The following is a 22,649-nucleotide window of genomic DNA, read 5'->3' on the forward strand; positions in this document are numbered from 1 at the left end:
AAAAAATAAAAAAGAAAGCTATATATATTTTTTTAAACAGAGCTTGAAACTTTACACTTGAGGAATAAAACCATTTGTGATTGCTGCCTTAAGAATGACACCACAATATCTGTGGTTTAGGACAGCAATTGATTTTCAGTGGGAGTCAAGGTAAAACCAGGCCACTAAACCAACCTCTGAAGAGTAGAGAATGACGAAGCACAGGAAAGGTCAGTCTGTTCCAAGAGCGTGGGAAGCATTCCATCCTCTTTCACAGGCTAGCTGAAGCCAGTGATTTTTCAGATTTTCAGTGCAATATGAAACCCTCAGTAAGGCATTCAGCTTTTCACTTGCACATGTGCTTAGGCAGTTTTCAATGACTGAGAATTGCCAGGCAGACCAGGAGTCACTTGCCACCCAACCTTTCTAAAGGTCAGTAAGTTAATGGATCTAACATTTAGAGACGTGTTTTACCCTTTGTACATTCCTGTTAACTTCCAAAGTAGCATCGGGCAAGATTGCTGCAAACTTTCCTCCTTTGGTTAATTTATCTGCAGGAAGACTTAAGAAAAACTTGCAATACAGAAAGCATTTCATTTGAGAGGGAGAGAGATGGACACAGACATTATATGCAGAGAAGATGGAAAGGCAAATAAGAAGGGAAAGACATGAAATAGAAATGTTTTGGTAATAAATGCCAGCCTACCTGAATTTGAAGGCAATGAAAAGAAAAAAGATATTTAAAAAAGATGCAAATAACAATATTTTGAATTGCTAAAGATATTGTTTTCTCTTTGGAATAACTGTTTTATCACACACGTTAAAATGTGTGATTTGCTTCATTAATCACACTCATTTCCCTTCCAGAGGTAGGCATATGATCACAACTTGTTTCACAGGACTGAGATAAAAAGGTTGAGCTTTTATTTTCTTTCATTTGAATGTTCAGTCTGATTACTGTGAAAAACATTTCCACCCCAAAAAGTTTAAATGCTTTGTATCTGACTGCACAGGCTGCAATAGCCAGCAGCATCTTTTGCCTATCTGGAGTTGCAATCCCAAATTCCCTTTCTGACTCAGGAAAGAGAGATCAGTGATTTATTACTCTACAGGTTACCAAGAATAAAGGCTCTGATTCTAGATTTTTTGGCTTGGAGAGAGCAAAAGCAGCTGCATCATGAGTTAGAAGGGGAAAGAAGAGGAGAAAAACCCAAGGCAGGCCTACAGAAATGCTTTTACTTAAAACCACGTTTACTAATGGAGGAAATAATGAGGACTCAGAAACCCCAAACTGAATGGAGCCCAACATTAAGGGTTAGGAATCACAGGGAAATTACTTACTGAATGATCAAAAGAATAGAATGGCAGGTCATTCTAACAAAGAAACTGAGAAAGATAAAGTTCAGCAATTCTACAGCTTAAATGCTTCTCCCTAAGATGCATTAAGTGAAATTCATTTAATATGAAGAAAGCTTTTGAATTTATGGGCAGAATTTGTCTTTGTGCAGCTCCCAAGGAGAAAAGGCAAGTGAGATCGCATTGAATAACAATCAAGAGGAGAAAGGGAACATTTTCAAAGACAAAAGAAGTCAGTGGAGGACTGCTTGGAAAAGGGGGTTATTCTCTCTGCAAAAGGAACTCTGGATGAACAACAGGCAGAGCTTCAAAATATTTTTCGGTCAATATGTTAGTCAATCCAGCCAGAACTGCTTTTACAAAGGCAAACAAGTTCCCTGGTATTTATCAGTGGAAGTATTGCTTGGGTATGAAATTACAGAGGATTCATTAAAACTGTGCTCTTGGGCAGGTGATTTTCCTGGAAACTAAAAGGAGACAAGATAAATCTTTAATAATAATAAAAAAATATTATCCTAAAGTAAGAAACAGAAGTCAGATTTACACCTGGTATAACCTGGAAGGGATCTTTGTCTTCCCATTGAGGACACACTTGTGTGACGCAGCTGCCCAATGAAAGCAGTGCCCTTCTTTTTCTCACCTATTCATCAGTTTTACTTTCCTCCAGTCCTCGTTTCATTCCACTGCAAAAATGAGCAGAAGAGAAAGGGAGAAAAAGGTACTTGTCTCTCTTAGGTTTTCCCATTGTTCCCTGCCCATTATCCACAAAGCCAATGCTACTGGATTTTTTTTTTTTTTATTTTACTTTTTTCCACAAATGATATCCCAGAAGCAAAATTCCTGCTTTCCACATGAAGAACGTTTGTGACAAGCCCCTGGCAGAGCTGCAGCTGGGATGTGGCTCCTGGCTCAGCACAGGAATTACCTCGACACAGCAGCCATGGGTCACAGCCCAGCTCTGCACTGAGCAGGACCTGCCTGCTGAGGCAAGGGCTCTTTCTTGGTGTGCTCAAAAAATCCTGGTCTGGATCTCCAGCCCTTGTACAACAGTAGACATGCTTTGGAGTTACACAAATGTCACCTCTCCGGGGAGGAAAATGGCACAGAAAAATAGGACACAGCTTTTCAGTGTGAGAAAACTGAAATTCGCATCTCAAAAGTCAAGTGACCTCAGCTGATGTTCTTGTTTATTACTTTAAATGTCTTTCTTTGAAAGGTCAAGCCTGCATGTATCTGATTTCTTCAGTATGGGCTACAGCATCCCTAGAGTTCTGTGTCTTTAGTACTGCAAAGCAGAGGTGACACCTCTTTGCCACTGGTTTCCAGAAGTTAGATGAGCTCTAAGCTCGAAGGGTGAGCTCTAGAGCTCCTAAACCAAGAGGAAGTGTTCCTATTTACACTGGCTTTAATGAACCTGCATTTTAGTAAACTCCAGCTAAGCCTAATTGTCATTTTACCTTACTAAATTTGTTCTCTTCCCTCTGATAATTTGTGTGTGTGCCTGCTTCTCTAAAAGCTCTAGGTGTAACAATTTTACTTATGTTAACTTAAATTGCTGCTTAGAGGAACAGCATAGGATTGGAATGTTGAAAAATGGAAACAGATTTCTCAAATATCTGTACCCTGTGTGCCACAAGGGTTTGTGTGCACTTAGAGCATTTTCCTCATTAAACACCAAGTGTTGGAGCAATATAAAATGATGCTGACATTTTTCTAATGCACTGTTGCTTTGGAATACAGCTTTTTATTCCACTGGAGTTCAAGTAGCTGGCTTGCATGTGAATAATTAAAAAAGTACCAGCAAAACAAATTGACCTATGTTTGCTGGGAGGGAAAAAAGAATCCTGCAATTCAGCTGGCCAAGAGTGAAGAGAAACATGCCCATCCAAATTCAAGGAAGCTCCAAGGCAGTAACTGGATCACAGCAACACTATCAGATCATTGGATTATGTATGATCTGGCTGGGGAGAGCTCCATCTCTATCTACAAACACTGACCTTCACCAGTTTGACCTTCATTCCCTTTGCTGAGTTTTCATCCCTTCTGCACATGAGAGCCCCCCAGCCCCAAGGAAAAATCTCTCCCTCATTTACAGAAGGTTTTTCTCTGCCCAGTTGACACAATATATCAAGATGAAAGGCATAAAACCAGCATCAGCCCTTCACCCCCCACTCTGCAAAGCTCCCATGTCCTCTCTACCTTTCTCTGGAACTAAATTTAAATTTTTAAAATAGCTCAGGGATGTCTCCTGTGTAACAACAGGAAATTCTTAAGTCCTTATGCAACATGAACAATACCTAGTAATCCAAGGGTAGAGCAAATAACCCAAGACTTGTAATGGAATAATCTGAAGAGCTTTTCAGAATTTTGGTGAAAAAAATGTTTGTTATAGAGCAATGGCCACATTATTCTAGTTCTTATGATCAGCATATATGAAAAGTGGTGCAAAGTGCACAGGAACCAGCCATTCAGGGCCATTCCTGCCAGAAATAGCTGCTTGTGTTGATCCAGTCGTATTCCCTGAGCTCTGGGATCAGTCACACTCCCTTCAAACCCAGGGAATTCTCTTTACTGAGGCACACATCTGATAGAGGAGAAATGAAGCTATGAGGCCAGAAGGAGAGTGTGGAAGATAATCGATATTCTCAGTGCAGGCAGTCTCACTAAATGCAGATGATGTGCACTCTATGATCCCATTTATGGGCTCTGGGCTGCTTGGAGGCACGCTGGATTCGCTCCTCTCAATGGTCAGACATGGATTATCGCTATTGCCGCTTATTTTATGGCCCACAAATAGTGAGCTAAGCCCTTCAGAGGAGTGCAAAGATATAGGCCCCTTATCCCAGGAGCTGTGTTAATTCATGGAATAAAACCCAGGGCTTAGGAACTCTCCTGCACACTGACTGAGTTCAGCTTTCACTGTTTCTAAGCTGGAGAACTGAAGGAATATGAAAGAATAATTCAGATTGTTACAGTGTGAAGGCCTAAGGCAATTAATGCTTCAATCGACAAAGTACTGCGTGCATTTCCCTAACAACCAGAGATATGCTAATTTAGGGATGAGAAAAAAACCCCACAAACACAATGAATTCTAAAATTTGAACCTGAGAAGTTCAGACACAAAAATATGAAAACTTTTAAACGGCACATTTATATGCAGGCATGGTGAGATGTTTGTCTCCATCATTTGCATGCACACGTGTGGTACAGACAGGCACGGCCTCCCCACTGAGACCTGGCTGGAGGACACAGCTCACCCTCCCTCAATCTGCCTCCTCCCCACAGAACCAGAGGTGCACAATAATTTCCTGCTGCACCTCAGAGGACAAATCATCACTCTGATGAGAGAGTGGCTCCTTGATTCCAGCAAGAATGGTACAGAGCTGGAGACTTGTTTATCCCTTTCCACAAAGGCTTTAACATCACGATCAGGAGATCTTCCTGGAGAATTGCAGGAAGAATCTGGGATAACTCACGTTCACCTGCCCCTGTTACTGGCTTTAAGTACCTACATACCCATCTCCTAGGCCAGCAAATATGTCTGAGTAAAGATAGCTTGGTTTTTTTGCTGGGAAGTAAATTTAGTTATTGTGCATCTGATTCTGGAAGGACTTCCCACACCTGCAACTGGTTGGCAGCAAACAGCACATTTAACACTCTCTCTAGGAAAGAATACACTGGGAGAGCACTAAGTTAACCTGTCTGTAGTTACCTGGGAATGTTCAATCCCAGTTTCTGCTCCCAGTGGCTCTGAAGCTGCACACAGCACCAGGCTCCTGTGCACGGTGGCCCCAAGCACAGGCTGTCAGTGCTGGCAGAACAACAGCTAGTCCACATATTCATATTTCCAGATTTATTGTGCATCACACACATGCCTGCAAGGCTGCAACATGGGAACAGCACTCAGAGTCACAGGGCTGAAAGTATTACCTTGACAGAGAGTCTTTTTTCATTTGTTCAGCAGGCACAGCCTTTGTAGTGCCAAGGGGGAGCTGCAGAGGGGCTCCACGAAGCTACCCCACAAATGACATGTGATCCAAACCCTGTCACTTCACTGCTCAGTGGCACCGATGGGACAGCTGGCAAACCAAACACAGAAACCAGGAGAACACGGCACGGATATTCAGTGTATGTCAGTGAAATCCAGACAATGTGACAGTTCTGAGGGGGGGTTGCTGCTGCAGACAGCTTGTACTATTACATTATTATTCTCTTTAGCTGTGACACAGCAGATAGGGCTGCTTTGGCTGGCCTGAATTTCCCAGTGTCCTCTGTAACATCATGGGAGCTCATCAGCTCCCCACACAAACATCTTTGATCCTCCTCCATTGCAGTCTGCACACGTGGCACAGCCATCCTCAATTACTTTGTGAAACACCACATTGTCTTTTTCATCCTTCTCCTAGACCTACCTATTCCAAAATTACTGCAAGAAAATGATTAATAATAACATTTGCAATATCAGGGGGAAAACCTGATATATTTGCATGATTTTTTTTTATCTAGACAGACATTAAACAGCTGCTTTTCTGAAGAAACAGCAGGAACACAACAGGATTTAATTCACTTGGAGTGTAGAGCTGCCTGTAATAATCACAAAATAAAGACCCACCAATGGAGAAATCACTTAAGGCATCTTGAAGAAACATAAAAATAAGACACTAACAACAATATCCTGCACATATGGTTTTCTTGAGTTTTATTCCTGTGCACAGGTTATAGATGGCTTTTCAAAATTAAAAGCAATAACAGAGCTTCTCAATAAATCACAATACAGAAGTTGCTGGTGAACATGTTATGGCAAAATCTGTCTGGATTCTAGCAAATAACTTCTCCTAGGGGTTCTTGCACTGAGCCTCTCTCTTCTGAATATATATATATATACTTTCTATATTATATCCCAGTGGTATATATTAGATTGTACCTCTTTCACTCCCATACTGCACGTGTCTGCTGTTTATGTTATATAAATCCTGGGGCTTACATAGGTTCTTAGGAAGAAAGTAGAGGCCTGTGTGGATCCCATTCCAACTGCAGCCTGTGATACAAACACCACCTGGCTGTTCCTGAGGCAGGGATGCAGCAATTTGCTGCTCTTCAGAAGCTGTTTTCAGCTCTTACACTGGACTTTGTTTTGCATCAACCTGCAGGAAATTTAAACTTCAGCTCTTTCTTGTCAGATCCCCTCTGAGTCAATATGAATTCAAAGTTCAAATTTCTTAAACTGCGTCATTCCTCCTGAAAAACTGCTTGACAGTGACCCTAAGAAGAAAAATGTATTTTCCACTGTGCAGTGCCACATTTCTCTTTTTATTAATCACTTTTTGATCTTAATAATACAAAAAAGTAGTGTCAGAACAGCTGACAACTTCCAAAGCTTTGGCACAGATGTTACTCAGATGATGAAAGGCCTGTCCACTGGCAACACGTGAAGGGTTCAATATATTGTATTTCCACAAATCCTGCAGACTTTGTGAAAAACCCACTGTCCGCAGTGGAACCAGAACTCCTGCTAAACCTCACAGATTCTTCTGATTTGTCTCTTCCAGGAGCTGCAATTTTCAGAAGTTGTCACATGTGTTTCTAAGTTTGGCAGAGAATAAACTGGCCTGAATGCTTCTTTTGCTATTTTAATTAAAGTCATGCTTCTACCTGCTTACATTTCCTTTAAAAATGGATAAAACTATGAATTAAATATATGCATTATTACTCATCAAATTGTTTATCCTTGTACTGATTTTATATATATACACAGGTTAAATATTCATGTGCTCATTCTCTCTTTCAGACTATCATAACTCTTAGTTCCCTTTTCTCCTGCACTGGTGTCTCAATGTGCACTGTAGAAGTTGAAGATCATTTAGGTAAAAGCATCCTTGGGGACCTCTGCCTAAAAATTCCAAATTAAGTGGTTTTTTTTCCTATATTAGTAGTGGAGAGCTGTCCATATGCTTATGTTAAGCCTGACAGATCTTTGATTAGCCCTTAGCTTGTAGTTATGCAGCTCAAATGCAGTTTAGATACATTCCATAGTTGTTAATGGCTCAACACACTGAGACCTTGAAGAATAACAACCAAGGTTATTTAGTAATGTAACACAGTAAAATAAAATAGACCTCACCATGTGTGCAAAAGTAGTAAATGCTTTGCTGATTTTAAGGCATATGTTTCTTCAAAGTTCTCAGAACATAAATGATTTAACTGCTGCAAACACAAAATCACAAGCCAAATTTAGTGCAAACTTTGCAAGCTACAATAAATAGGTGAAGGCATAAATTGCTGGCAATTAGGAGTTTACTGAAGAGGGTATTTAGGGGAATTGCGCTGATTCAGAGAGATGAAATGCAAATCTCAGGCGTTTCCTGCACCTGAGCCTGGGCTGAAGCACGGCATCAGCAAGTTCTGTCCAACACAGGGACCCGAGGGTGCTGGAGCACAGCAGGGAACCTGGACACGCTGATGTTATCAGGAGCTGGGCTTGTGTGGTGCCTCTGAGGTCCTCCCACTCTGCATTCATAAAACAAAACCACACAAGCCAGTGCTGACTGTACCAGTTCTGCTTCCAGCTGCAGAGCTGAGGCAAACTGGGAATGGCAGCTGGGCACTGGGAGTCCCTCACTCAGAGATTACCCCACTGCCTGCACGTGTCCTGAGCCTTTGTGGCACTGCAGGATGCCAGTGGCCACCCTAAGGAGTGCTCAGCACTGCAAGGAGTGCCAGGCCACAGCTGAATGAGCCCTGGCAGGAACATCATTTCAGCTCCTGGAGCTGAACACGGCCCAGTGAAGGTGTTCAGACATGGGCATGGATCAAAGTCCTGTGACTTAGGAAACCTCCACCTGCTGAGTTACTTCTCTACCAATGTATTTAGATTTTAACAAACCCCTGTGGAGCAGTGGAAGCTGTGGCCAAAGGGTGGGGGCTTTGGTGAGGTACCTCTGCCAGGATCACAGTGCCACTTCGGTAGGGGCAGCCTGGAACTGAAGGGTGATGACTTACAAGCCAAAGGGAATCACAAAATCCCAGAATCATCAGGGTTGGAAATCATCTAGTCCAATCCCAAGTCCATACAGGAGGGAAGGAGCACACTTGAAGGTCTAGAGTGCACAACACACAGGAATCCTACACAGACTCAGTGGAGCCAACACACAAATGAACAGGGTAGCTGTCCCAGCCTTGGCAGGCAGCAATGCCAGCTCCTTACCCTGCCAGCCCTGTTAGCAGTCCTGGTCTCAGGACAAGCACACTTCAAATCCCAGACTGCTGTGCAAGTGGCAGATGAACTTCCTTACACAATCACACAATCTTCTGGGTTGGGAGGGACACAAGGATCACTGAGTACAACTCCTGGCCCTGCCCAGATGGTCCAGGAGTCACACCCCATGCCTGAGACCATTGTCCAAATGCTCCTGGAGCTCTGGGAGCCTTGGGGCTGTGACCATTCCCAACCACCCTCTGGAGGAAGAACCTTTTCCTAATATCCAACCTAACTGATATTTTCCTAATATCCAACCTAACTCCTCTGACCCAGCTTCAGGCTATTCCCTCAGGTCCTGTCCCCACACTAAAGAGATCAGGGTCTGCCCCTTCTCTTCCATCATTAGGAAGCTGTAACTGCAATGAGCCTCCCCCTCAGTCTCCTCCAGCTGAACAAACCAAGTGACCTCAGCTATTTCTCATATGGCTTCACCTCAAAGCCCTTCACCATCCTCACGGCCTCCTTTGGATGCTCTCTGACAGCTTAATAATCTTTCTTAGGTTGCAGTGACCAAAACTACACACAATACTTGAGGTGAGGCCAGCCCAGGGCAGAGCAGGACATTGCCCTCCTTCACCCGGCCATGTCCTCTGCCCTCAGATCAAGGGGGTTTGCTGGCCACTGGCAGGAGGAATAACTTTGTTGGGATTCAGTCTATAGCTAAAATAAGCTGTAATGCAAGCCAGGCTCAAGGGAAATCCATTCAATGAGCAGCTTGAACAAATCTGTGTTCAATTAATGTAGCTTTTCAAACACTGTGACAGTATTTGTGCTCTGAGAAGATGGTTAAGACATTGCTGCCACCAATCATTACGGCTGTTCTCCTTCCTCTTGGGAAGCAGTGTCAGTCCAGGAAGGGAGCATAATTAGCAGTAACAAGAGAGTATGTGGGGGAGAGCAGGATGAAAGGCAAAACTGAAATTGCTGTTGAGGCACTCCTTTGGAGAAAAGGAACTTATGAAGAGAGGATGAGGACACAGAGGTGAAAGATGGAAAAAGGAAGAAAAGATAACACCTTCAGAAAGGAGAGAAGGTAGAGAAGGGAAAAGCAAGAGGAAAAAAATATGGAGGGAAATCAAACAGGACCTGGAACTTGAAGAAGGAGAAACATTCCTCTGCAATCCATGGTATTAAGGTTATCTTGTTTTAGGTAATTTGTATCTCCTGTTGCCTTGTCCTTGCCACAGCTGCCCACCTATTCCATTCACCCAGCACAGAATGGGTATTACTGAACAGCCACTTTCTGCCAGATATAATGGCCAGGGCTGAACTCTGCCCCACTTTCCTTGATTCACTACTGGCACTCTCTGTCCTGTCCCCAGACACTTGTTTTCACAAAACCTTAGGGAGTTTGTCCTCTCAAACTGCACTGCTTTAGCCCTCTGCTTTAGCTGCAATTAGCAAACAGGTTCCAGGTTATTAAAGGAGGATTGACAAACACAGAGGGCCTGACAGATGGACTAATTATATAAACCTTGTTTCCTTAGGCATCCAGGCTGAAAAGAGGACAAACCATGAGCATCACGAATCATGCTGGGAGTAAAGAGAAAGTGTGTGGGTAGGTGGCTGAAGGGATGTGGGAGCAAGGGAATAGGAGAGGAAAGAAATTGCTGTAAGGGAGTTGAAAGGGACAGGTATGAGCAATAGAAAGTGGTGATGTTACTGGAAGGGTTCTGGAGTTATGTGTGAGGAAAGGCAGCTGGTTTTGAGAGGAGAGCCTGTTACCTGGAGCTGTAAAAAAGCTCTGTAACAACAGGAGAGCCCTGGGAGAGTTTGCTGGGAACGTGATCCAGGAAGTAATAAAGGGAGCACAAGAAGTTGGAGGATGAGGCAAAGGACAGAGAAGCTGTAAATAACTGTTGAAGTCTTCAAGGGATGAAGAAAAAATGAAGAATAGAATAGATCTCTCCTTTGTGCAAAATGAGATTCACCAAATTTGATGTTGCTATGGTGATTTAGACCACCTGAGGATCCAGGTTCAACTGTTTAAGGCAATGCATATAATTATTCTTTTTATTTTCACAAACAGTTACTTCAGCCTCTTGCTTATTTAGAATGTGTTTTACAGTTCAGAATTCTGCCACAGAACAGAATGGCTGATGTACTTGCATTACCAAAAGTAGCAGCAGCCTTGACTGGAATGGTGCAAATAAGAGGTGTGTTATGAAACAAAGGCCCTTTACATCTTAAATGGTATCTGAAAAAACGTGGTTAATTTAACAGGAAAGTATAAAAGAGAAGTAAAATCCAGTTTTTAGAAGATTGGTTTCATTTGAAAATTAAAGAAAGGACAGTAACAAAGGACAGTGCTTCAAGGGTGATAGAGAGCTGTAATCCTGTGTAGACAGCAGGGATCCAAGAATCCAGAATTACTAGAAACTTCTCCTACAACTTCTGCTAAGTTATTTAAACCCCTATGCTTCTGTTTCACAACTTGCATAATTGCTGGAACTAAACTTACCCGAAGGATGCATTTTGAGACTTCAGTAATAATTCCTAAGTGCTTTGAAAAGCTCTACATCATCTAAGTGAAGAATGTCATTAAAATTGTGCTTCAGAAATCATCATTAACAAGGGTTCATTCTACAGCTAAAACTGCACCAAAGACAGTATTAGCTTGCAAATCACAAAGCTCCCATCGACACAGGAGAGCAGCAGTGACAGAGCTGTGCTGCAAGGGGAGGGTAGAGACACCCAGCATGAGACCAGAGAAACCATTACTGGGCTGAGCTGGAGCAGGGTGCATTGCTGGGTTGGGGCAGTGTGGCCATGCTGAGGTGTCAAGGGCTTGGTGCCCCTTCTGGGACCTCGCAGTCACAGTTATTCTGTTCTCAGGTGGTATTTTTAGAAGATGAATTTGTGTGAGTTTAGAGTTCTGAGACACCTTCCTTTTCATGGGTGTTGGTTTTGTACAGTCAATGGCTTCATGAGATTGAAAAAATATGATGTGATATTCACATGATTGAGAAAACCTGTCAAGATGCATTTCAGAAGCCAGCCTGAGACAATATAGAGAGAGAGCTTTATTTAGGAACTAAGAGGAGTGTATGTACAATTTACAACAGCAACATCATGTGAAAAGCAAGCCTGCCTCCATCCCACTTTGCAGAGAAAGTCATTAAGCCAAGGCTATTAGAAAAGTAGCTATTCTCTTAGAGAATTCTATTCTCTTAGAGTTTGTTTCCTGTAAACTGTAATACACTGAAATCCTAGGAAAGCTGCTTGTGAGTTGGAACAGCTCTACACAAGTTGTTATTTCTCTCTAACATGCTTGTCCCACATGCAGGACAAATGTTCCTGTAACCTGGTATCAGCTTTATGTAAACACTGAGGTGACTGATTGTGTAATATGAGGTTACTTGATGCCACGAGTGCCTGCTAATGTGAAAAGCTTGTTAGCTGTCTAGTTGTCTGGCAGTGCTTAACCAGCTTTGTCTGCCAACTCAGACAGAAAAATCATCACCTTTCCAAAAAAAAAAATAATGGGGAAGAGGTAATGTCTTCTGCAGCAGATAAATGATGATTGTCTTTCAAGATTTTATTTTAAAAACACAGTATTTTGAAGTATCCAAAGGATGTTATACAAAGGTTAAGCTTTGAACTTAGTTCAATCGTTCTTAAACTTCTTTTATACCTAAGTAGGGCAAAAAGAGTATTTTGGAAAATAATAATGAAAAGATTTAAAATCTTTCCTCTGGTCTGCAAGTTTCATCAACAAGGACAGATACAACTAAGCCTGAATTGTACTTGTAGGGCACGTATTATGTATGCATGAACTGAAAAGCTCACAAAGCCACCTGACAGTGCTGAGCCAGCTGAAGTGTAAAAGTTGATTTTGAATCCAGACATAGTTAAAAATCTAAGTTTTCCCACCTTCTGTGAAAGGTGTTATGAGCATCCTTCAGCTCAAAAGCTGAAGTTGTTGGTTCAGCACTCTCTCTGCAGTGCAGGCACGTGCCAAACCTTCACAGCCAGGGTGCCTCCTGAGGGAGATGCACCGCTCTGCCTAAGAACCAGTGCCTAAGAACCACATATTCCTGCAGACAGGATGGTTATATCCTTGATTTACCTGTTCCAGGACAGCTTTTTGGAGCAAATGACAAATGCTTGCCCTGTGTTCATAAATCTTATCTAAGTTTACTCCAATTGGTCACAATGGAAGTGCATAAACTGCTTCATTTAACCGTGATGCATCAAACACAGCCAGGATCCAAAGCCAGTTAAGTGGTTTTTTACAAGCTACTTATTTACCTGTGGTATAGATGAAAATGGGACACTCTACAGGGACTCAGTGCTGCTGTTGGGGCACTGTATCCCCTTCAAGAAAAAACCTACTGACCCAAGGTGAAACATAAACTACAGAGGAGATACAGAAGGGACTGTAAACACAATGACTGGAATTAGGTTGAAGTTTTACTTTCATAGAATCATAGAGCATCTTGAGTTAGAAGAAACCTACAAGGATCATGGAGTCCAACCCCTGGCCCTGGCACAGGTGCCCCAACAATCCCACCTTGTGCCTGAGAGCATTGTCCAAACATTCTTGGAGCTCTGGCAGCTTTGGGACCATGACCATTTCCTGGGGAATGTAATTCAAGATGTGGAATGCTTCCTGCCTCAAACAGACCAGCACCCATTCCTCATCACTGCTTGTTTTTGGCAGTGATGTCCCTTACAAAGCCATAAAGATCAAGCACTTCTGCACGAGAAATTACCTGAATCCTCTATTTGTCTGTGCAGAGACAAGTCATGAGGGTTAGTCAGAAGACACAAAACCTGTTTTCAGGGTGTATTTCAGATAAAATGAATCAGTGTTCAGCAGCTTGGAACAGCTCCTCTTGCCTCAGCCTGGGCCACAGAGTCATTGTGCCCTGGTCTAATGGTGGCTGGGCTCTCCAGAGGATCCATGTCTCCTTTTAAACCTCCTCCCACCTCCCTGTCCTTCCCTCCTGCCCTGGCTGCTGCCCCTCAGCCTTGCCAGGCACTGCACAGCACACCAGGGCATCAGCACTGGCTGAGCATCAGGGCATTGCTGCTCTGATGTTTAATAATGCCAGAACACTTCTAAGGAAGGTGCATAAATACTTGGCAGGTTTGGCCAAACGCTCTCCCATGGTGCCCCTTCACAGAATCTTTCAGGATTTGGTAAGACACCCTTAAAGCTAGAGAGTTAAGTTTAAAAAAAAAGTCATTCAGTGTGTTCTGGAAAAAACAAGGCATACGAAAGTCATTGTAATCAATCCGAACTTCTTCCTGTTAAAATCTAACCCTGTCTTACAGCTTTGTTTTGGTTTTTTTGTCAGATCTCCAGATTCATCTTGCAATAATGTGCTCTCTCCCCAGAGAGCGAGCCAGTGCCTTTCATCAGCAACAGCCTTCCAAAAGTTCCACTTAGCTCACAAAGCAAACACAATGTTTGGCATAATACTTCAGAAAGGTCATACTGTGCTTCCTAACTTAATGGCCATTTATATTGCTTTACAACATTCAGATTCACACTCTGCTATCAAGTGGAGCCATGCCATCTAAAAATAAATGCTTAAAAGCTAAATAAAAAAAAAAAGTGCCCTAGATACCTGGGTTTGGAAATGTTTTCTGCTTATCTGAAGACAAGTTCTGATGCCCTTCTTGAGTCCTTAAACACCAGGGCAGGTCCACTGAAAATAGCAGGATTGATGCTGAGGCTGTTACTCACAGACAGGGCCACAGGTTCCAAAATACCCATAATCACCCTCCCATCATCACCAGCAGAACATTTACATACAAATCTTGAACTGAGTTTCTATTTGCACAACTCCCCATTGAAAGGAAAGGGTATCAGAGGTACAGGGCAGTGATGTACAGAGAAATCCAAAGCACACCAATGCCATGTGCCACATCCCAGAGCTGCCCTGCACAGACAGGAACTGGTGCCAATCCACATGTCTGGAAACCGGACCACTTCCATACAGGCTCTAAAGGTGGCACAAGTGTTAAAACACACATTTCCCACCTGAGTGGTCACCTCACCTGTAGTATCTGCAGTGACTCCCTGTCCTTTGGGAAGGAATCAATCCAAATGACACTGACCCAATGTTTGCTTCCCAATTTGCGTTGCTCATACATATTTCACTTTTCTGCCTTTCAAGCGCCGCCAGATCTTTGAAAATTGCAGTGTGCCAAAATTGTAGGCAATCCACACAGACAATTTCACAGGTCTGGGAATCCTCCCTTGTTCATTTGTTTCCACTTATTCAAACTACAGGTTTTCACTCACTTGCATATGAAGATAAAGCAATCCAATTATTTTCAAATATGCACATTCACCATTAGGCTTTCCAGGGGATGTTAAAAACCCCCTCTATTTTATGAAGAAGTACGATATAAAGCTGTGAATTGGCACATCAATATCACAGCAGATCAGAAAAGGGTACCCAAAATGAAAAAAGCATAATTTTTCTCTTTTTATATTCCTTTTACATAGCTATGCTATGTAATTGTCTGTTATTTTAAAAATCTCCATTTCCTACCAAAATATGATAAAGGTTAGATTAATGCAAAACTGTTATTGTGAATCCATATTCTAATTAGCAAGGCCCAAATTTACTCTGCAGTGCAGTTACTTCTGTATTTCTTATCTTATGGAGCCTGAATTTTGGTTTTGCTGATACCACAATGGATTCTTTATGAAATCTGTCTTAAATTTTACACGTTTTACACTAATTTCAGGTCTCCATTTTTCCCTTACCATAATTACAGATGGTGATTAAGGAATGCACACAAAAGGCTATGAGAATATTTATCCTGAATCCACAAGCAACAGGAGCCATGTGGAATATTTCTGCTGGAGTTGCACTCGTGACCATGAGACAGATCTCAGGCAGTTCCACTCAGCATTTTTGCCTCTGGATCACTGTTAGGACTTCCTTAATTTCTAACTCTTTTATCTCCCCTAATAACATAGTGACAGCCAAATATGCCAGGGGACTTTTCACTGACTTCCAAGGGCTTTCTCAGGGGGTGACTCCTTCCTCACACTACATCAAGAGCCATTCCATTAACTTGGTCTGCACAGCACTGGGGGTGAAAGACAAAACTGGAACTATTTCTCCTCCTCCCTCTAAACAGCAGAGGTAAAATGTCATAGTAGAGATGGACAATGGCACCTGTTTCTCCTTCCACCACAGCCCCACCTTTACTGCACACAGTTTATATTTATGTGGTTATCAGAAGGCACTGTGTTTCATTCCAGCTGGGCAGGAACTCAGTTCACTGGTTGGTAATGGTGAGTGCACACATCAATCAAAACTTTTCTCTCTGACAATGTTCACATACTTTTTTACTGATTCTCATGGGACAGATCCCTTGCTATTACAGGTGCACTTCTTTTTCTACCCAAGAATAGTTTGTTATGTTAATGAACTTTGCATTCTCAAGGTGTTTTTGCATGGCAGCTTCCCAGGCCAGCTGCTAGCTACACTTATCCTGAACCATGATTTTACAAAGCCTTTCTTTTGTAAGGTTTTACCTATATGTGACAGTAAAAACCACAACAAATTTCTCCAAGAGTTGTCCTTCCAGAGGGAGAAGTGACAGCAGTTTCCCCACCACTGGCTGTGCAGTGACTGGGTGATGTTCCACTCAAAACACAGAATGTCTGCCCTGAGACAGAACAAAGAAATATTTTCAAATAAAATAACCTTTTCCCTGCTATGAATAAGTGACAAATACTGCAACACCCCAAAGTTAGCTGCACAAATCAGGGAAGTAACAGTTGTGCTAAATTATTTCATCCCATAAATTCTCTTCCTTTGGGCACAAACTACTTTCAGTATTTACGATTTAAATAACTAGATTATATTCTTCCATGAACAGCAAGAATAAACTAGAAATCAGATGCATGGCCATCCCCTGTCATATTTTTGTGGATCCATAATGAAACATTTGAGGAGCCGTGCTCGCTGCCTCTGATCACAGTTGTTCTGTTCATTAGTGACAAGTAAAATCTCAGCCACACTGCCAGTTAAATCTACTTACTTGTGTTTAGGAGCTAATTAATAGCAAATTAACGTTCTGAATTCCACGCATATTTCTCATCCATACATTAAATTTATCTCATGGCTGGCATTTCAGAGGAATTATTTTTTGTGAAATTATTTTCATTTAACAAAGGAAGCTACTAAAATAACCTTTGTGCTTGATTTTGTGGTGGCACTGAAAGGCATCCTTCAGGATATTTTACCAAATATTTTCAAGGAACACATTTTCCCCATCATATTTGTAGTGGCTCTCTATGCTGCACTAGCATTAATAAAAGTGTTGTCAAAAACTGGAAATATAACCCCTTCAAACTCCTAATTCATTTCACCCTTGCCTGTTCCCACTCCTGGGCCAGTGTTTCTCTTTTCTACCCCCCAGGCTACCATATGTGATAAAAGGAAGCCAAATAAAATCATATATGCATCAGATAAATAGCTGTAGGTAAGACTGATATTTTGTTTGCCCTATTAAAACATTTACATGGTAAAAATGAATTAAAACGATTATTCTTGATATGCAAGATTAAAAAAAAAGTTGAGAAACAGCTCCAGAAAAATAAAAAAGGGTCATAATTATGTGTCAGGCTTTCATGTTAATTAATTGATAGACCTTTTGTTCCCTAAGCTTTCTGCTGCCCAGTATTTTTCCATATTTTTCACAGAGATTTAGCTAATTTCTTCATCAATTTGCTTCTGTATTTGCTGTGGGCTATGTAATATTTCCAGGCCCAGACTGAGTCCAGGTTCCGTGGGTCCCTGAGATATCTCACAAAGGAGCAGACAGTGAATCACTTGTGTGAGAGGAAATTCTGCAGCAGGGCCAAGTTAAATTTGCTGTTTTCTTTGCCCAAGAAAAGCAAGGACCATGCAGGAATCAGCTGTTGGAAATAGGGAGAATCCAAATTCAGGGACTGGTGAAACTACAATGGTGAAAGGTCCTTCCTTGACTTGGTGTTGAATTGCACAAGGTGCAGTGACTGGGCTACAGACCCAAACCTTACCGATGCAGAGCGGCCTAATTAGGCTGATTAGTGCTGGGACTTCCTCAGGGTCAGATCCAAAGCTTGCAGTTATTTCTGTGGCAGCAGCACATAAGGAAGGAGTGCTGCCACCATCCAATATCAAACCAGTGCAGCTGCAGGGCTCTGGGTGCATTTCCCTCCTCGAGCATCTCGACTGGATCAGGAGTCAACAGCCCAAACCTGTCTCACTGAACCTCCAGGGCCACGGATTTCAGAGGAATTGGAAGAGACACGAGACCTCCAGTGACCACAATATCAGATTCAAGATTGCAAATTGCTTGTTCAGGAGCCCATCATGCTTTCAGAAGTCAGCAGGAAGAACAAGGAGCCACTAGAAATGGAACATAATCAATCTTTTTTGATAACAGCTATTTTAAAGAACGGTTGAGGTCAGCTGTAAAATATAACTGCAATTGTACAGCTGAGCCTGTAAAATTACCCTTTGCTAATACAGTTATGGCAGCTTACACTGAGCAGTCTGTGCCATGGAGCTTATGGAAACATTACATTTGCTTAAAATTCCACTCTGTTTCCAGAGGATGACACTCAGAAGGATGTCTGGAGGGAGTGTCTATATGTACTGCACCGTTCTGAGTCACCAGGCAGCTCTGTGATATAATTGTCTTTGTAACTCTAATGGTGACCTGCTGAACAGAAGCTAGAACCAGACAGGAACCATTAAATTACTAGCAATTCTGAAATAAAATGTGTCTGTAGTGTGTTTGTGGTGATGAGATCCTTTAGGAATGCTCCCCTGCATGTTATCATGTCAGAAGACATGACAAATAAAGAGATCACAAATCTCTGAAGAGATTACGAATCTCTGTAGTTTATTCCACTATCACTTTAAAATAATGCTTCATCTGATCTTCCAACTATATTTAAATTAATTAAAACCCATTTATCACCACAAGTTCTCTGAAGTACTTGGGGATTTGAAGTCAGTTTTTCTTGCTCTATCAAATACCCTGGTTTTCTAAGTGGGTAGGATGTGACCTATAAATTACCATGATGAATAACTTTGTGAGTAAGAACCTGGGTCAGTTTTTCATTAAAATTAAAAGGTTCTCATTCTCTGTTGTCAGATTCTCAAGTGCTGCTGCAAAGGGAAACAAAGAGCTGTCAAGCAGAGTGATGATATTTTATACCCAGTTTGCCCTGCTGTAAGAAACACGTCATGTTACAGGACACTGCATAGGCACAACCATTACACTCTGGTTTCAAGGACAGCAAGTAAATTCTGATTTATTCATGGAGAAGAAATTTCTTGCTAGTTGAAACTTGCTTCCACGAACACACAGGGTCAATGTACTACTTTATTCCTACATAAATCTTCTGAAGATGAACAAATTTCAAGTAGCGCAATATTGTATCATTTCTGCCAGTCTGACGGAAAATCAGCATTACTGGAAAATCCTTCTCCTCATCCAAGGGTTTTGAATGTCAGAGGAATGTGAGCAGGGTGTCAAGTTATGGAGACTGCAGGTGAAAGACAGATTTTAGGGTATTTTTTAAAATGCAGCAATGAAGCCTCCTGGAATTACTGTGCATTTTACACTGACAGAAACTACCAAGAGTAAAAGATGCAGCAGAGAATCCTCAAAGAAACAGTTGAGTGTACCCCAAAAACAAGCTTAAAAGCGGCTCGAATACCCTCAGGACACAAGTTCACAACTTCAGATTGTAACTTTTCAGGATGGGGACAGTTTTTCCCTAAGCAAAGTGCTGGTGGATGCCATGTAGGAAGAGAGAAAGTGTTTACAAAGCACAAATCAATTGCCCCAAGGAACCTGCACGGAGAACAGAAATCCATTTCTCTAAAATACGGTCATGGGCATTTGTAAGAACCATGAAGGAGTGAAGCTCAACTGGAGACATGGTATTTTTCCATTTGTAGTGGCGCCTCTCTGGTTTGCACATGCCCTGATTCCTGGAGAGCAGGAGGCACTGGAGGGAACTCTGTCCTGCCAAGGGGTTACTTTGATGCTCAGAGACTGACAGGTGCTGCAAGGGACAGCAGAGCTCTTTCTCTTGCTGGCTCTGTCACAGACAGGAGGCACCTCTGCATCTCCAGCCAACCTGCCTCTTCTCCAAAGCAGTCAGTTCCCACGTGAGAAGGGATGGCTCTGACAGGGCTGACATTTTCCATCCAAGCCAGTTTTCTGATGGGAAAGGAAGGGGAGGATTGGCAGAGGAACAGCAAATTCTTGTCCTAGAAAGAGAGTTGTTACCTGCACAATGTCTTCTAAACTCTGTGAGGCCAGGAGGGAATCACAGGTGAGGCTCTGCAGCTCAGCTCTGCCAGCAGATGCTTTTTGAATTTGGGGGTTTATTTACGGATTTATAACAGTGCCCTTCACAGAGATTTGCAGGATTCTATAAAGCAGAACGAAGAAATGCTCCAAGTGTCTCATCTCAAGTGAGCAGATAGAAAGAATTTTTAATGTTTGACCTTAAACATATTGAAAGCGTAATAAGGTTTCATCTGTTTTCTCAAATGAGCAAAACATCTATACCAAGAAACTGCAGAGAACATAAACAGAACATGAAGTAAATTACCTGACCTGAAAAATAAGGCTTTGGGCAAAGATGTGAACATTAATCAGCACACAAAGATAAGGAATGAGCAAACAAATGGGGGGTTTTCACTAGAAATAATGAAAATTCTAATCCTGCTTTTGTGTTTAAAGGGAGCTGAGGAAGTTTCCTGAATAAGATGTGAGAAAGACGGATGTCAGAGAAATGTATTACATACGTTACTGAACTCTGAACAGGTCAAAATAGCTAATGAACAACACAGAAACATAATATAGGCATACTGTAAATAATAAAAATGATAACTTACATAAGGCACCCTGTGACAAAAATCATAATCAGATATATGAAGGCAAAAAAAGTGAATCAGTTTCTTGTGAGCTGAACTCACACAGTTTTGAACAGTAAATTACTTCGAAGCACCTCATTGTGATTTTATGTTGAAAACACAGGTTGGTTCAGCCCCAAGAGCCAGAAGAGTGAAACAGGATGTTCAGAACAGCTTTGACTCTCCATAGGATTTACACATTTACACATTTACACATTTACACAGGTGTATTCCCCGTGCCAAAGGTGAGATCCCATTGCCCAACCCATACCCACCTGTCTCTGCAAACCCACACAAGGTCCAAGGTCGTACAGCATCCCTGTCCCCCAGAGGAGAGGAATTCTGTGTATTTATGGAACATGAGCTTTGCAGAGGCTGTAAGAAGGGGAGGTGTGTGCAGACTCTGATTTAGTGAAGATGGCTGAGGTGTCCCTGGTTGAAGATGTTTCCCCAGGGCAGCCCAGAGGATCCATCCTGATCTGTAGGAAGTCACAGCTTGGCGGTGCCAGGAGCTCAGCAAACAAACACAAGTGAACAAAGTGTTGTCTCTTTTATCCTTTAGACAAAAAAGGGAGCAGGCACCAGCCCCCCAAGCACATGAATTTCAGCTCTGTGGATTTCAGTGACCTGAAATACAAGTTCTCAGGGACACAATGTGACTCTTCTGAACCTACACGCTCCATCTTACTACAAAGATATGTTTTTAAAGAGAGGATTTTATAGAGAGCAGCAAAGCATAATAATGATTAATCCCCTGATTGCCAGCAAGTGCCCTGAACAGCTCGTACTCCACAGACAGTGACATTCTCTTGCTAAAGTGAAAACACAGTGGCATTTCAAGTTAAAAAAAAACAACAATGTTCATTGAAATAGAAAAAGCAGTAGCTGGCACTGAGAGTAACAAATGAGAAGGTCAGCTGAACAGACACAAACAGTACAGAACATAGATGCAACATACCCTGTGCAGGATTCATTCCAGCAGTATTGATAAAGCTTACATTAGTTCAACAAAAAGAAAAATGTATTACATTTCATTATATTACAATTTTTGATTAAATGCAAATAACCCCTAATCATCACCTTCTAGCAGGACTGCTAATGGAAATGCATTAATTAGTGCTGGACACCTATTATTTTACTCTGGTTTGAAGAGTCACTGTTATTTGCAGTTCTGTTATCCAGGAGAACACCTGTAATTTTCAGAAAACCCAATCAAAGCTTCACAATAGAGTTTTAAACTGTGATTCAGCAAAGACTCATATCCTTAAAGTCCTATCAGACTAAAAACCAAAGTATGCACCTATCAAATCTTTTTGTGGAGATGAAACAGAATAAAAGCTCTCCTCCTTTTCCTTTATCAGATGTATTTACCTGAAATCAAGGAGAGTCCTTCTCCCCCTGTGCACTTCCAGAGGGTTTATGGCACTCCTGACAGGTAAGTCAAGCTCAGGCTGGGATTTAGCTCTCAGACTTTGCTCAGCCTGCACGTATTGCTCTGTGCCTGGATTTGTAGATAAGGCAACACTGGCCTGGCCCTAAAGGCCAAATTCAGGTCAAAATAGATAACCAACATCTGGAGCAAAAAGGCTGTGGAGGAGCAAAAACTACACCTATGCAAAATCTGTGTAACACAGAGTATGCAGGAGGCTTAAGTGATCAAAATGAGAGAAAGAATGTACAAATTAAAGATTTGCTGTACTCTTAGGTACTAACCCACAGTTATAATTGTTTTCTGATAATAAACAGAAATACAAGTTAAATTTGTATCAAAACAGTAGCTACTTGAATAGAACTGGAATGTATTTGGGTTAAACAGGTGAAATAAGCTGGTTAAACACCTTTGAAAGTGTATTTGGAACAGAAACACTTTGTTATAAGGTCAATACTATCACACAGTGAGGGGCTCAGCCATCCTGCTGTAGGAAGCACAGAGAACAAATTATTTTCAATGAGGGATTTGTATTTTGTTTTTAAAAGCACAGACCTTAGAAATAACATTTTCACCCATATATACTTGACATTACCTAAAATAAAAATGGAATAGGAGTGAATCAGCCATTTGTCACACATTTATGAGTTTAAAAAACCCCTGAAATCCTGGGGTGCAGGGAAGATTGAACACAATTTGGAGTGGATTTATAAAATCTTTATTT

The 22,649-nt window shown here is 41.8% G+C and overlaps 1 protein-coding gene and 1 long non-coding RNA gene across 5 annotated transcripts in view; one reads left to right on the forward strand and one right to left on the reverse strand.

Annotated features, from left to right (window-relative positions):
- The window catches only part of SPAG16 (sperm associated antigen 16), a 358,732-nt gene that overhangs the window by 42,284 nt on the left and 293,799 nt on the right, over positions 1–22,649 (reverse strand). The gene's annotated exons all lie outside the window — the stretch shown is intronic.
- On the forward strand, positions 15,780–17,922 carry LOC111931874 (uncharacterized). The gene is made up of 3 exons (XR_002865792.2): positions 15,780–15,857; positions 16,991–17,053; positions 17,834–17,922. It is a non-coding gene; the product is annotated as an uncharacterized LOC111931874 (long non-coding RNA).

Source organism: Cyanistes caeruleus, chromosome 7 (assembly GCF_971803275.1).
Source record: "Cyanistes caeruleus chromosome 7, bCyaCae1.hap1.1, whole genome shotgun sequence".
NCBI classification, from domain to species: domain Eukaryota; kingdom Metazoa; phylum Chordata; class Aves; order Passeriformes; family Paridae; genus Cyanistes; species Cyanistes caeruleus.